Below are 528 nucleotides of genomic sequence, written 5' to 3' on the forward strand. Positions count from 1 at the left end.
TGATCTCCTGGCAACAATCCACGTTTCCACCAGATTCGTTTTAATTTTTCTAACTAGGAGGACCCTCTTACAGGACTTTCAAGGTCTTCCCACGTGGAGGAAACTTGGATGAGCATGACACGACTTGGTGCGACCTGGCGGATGTATGGACTCTTAAACCCTGAGAGCCCAGGGTCTACAGCTCCTGAAAAGGAATCTGCTGAAGAGGACAGGCCTGACAAGTCAAATGAGGGAAAAACAATGCAGCCTGGGGGCTAAGCCTTTTCTCTTTCACTTTCTTGACATTTATATTTACATTTCTTTTAATACATTTTCAAAAACTTCCTTTTTTTTTTTTTTTTTTTACAATTTTCACGTTTGCAGAAGTCCCTTTTTCATGTTTTCAAAAGCTCCCGCCTCTCTATTACACTGCCACTGCAGCCCAGCTGCTACAAAGATGATCTGTCTGAAGTATTCAATCATCTATCTTTTAACAACACAAATGCCGCAAATGAAAAGCTGTCATGGTTTTGAATGCTAGAACCTTAT

Source organism: Bubalus kerabau, chromosome 4 (genome assembly GCF_029407905.1).
Source record: "Bubalus kerabau isolate K-KA32 ecotype Philippines breed swamp buffalo chromosome 4, PCC_UOA_SB_1v2, whole genome shotgun sequence".
In the NCBI taxonomy this organism is placed as follows: Eukaryota; Metazoa; Chordata; class Mammalia; order Artiodactyla; family Bovidae; genus Bubalus; species Bubalus kerabau.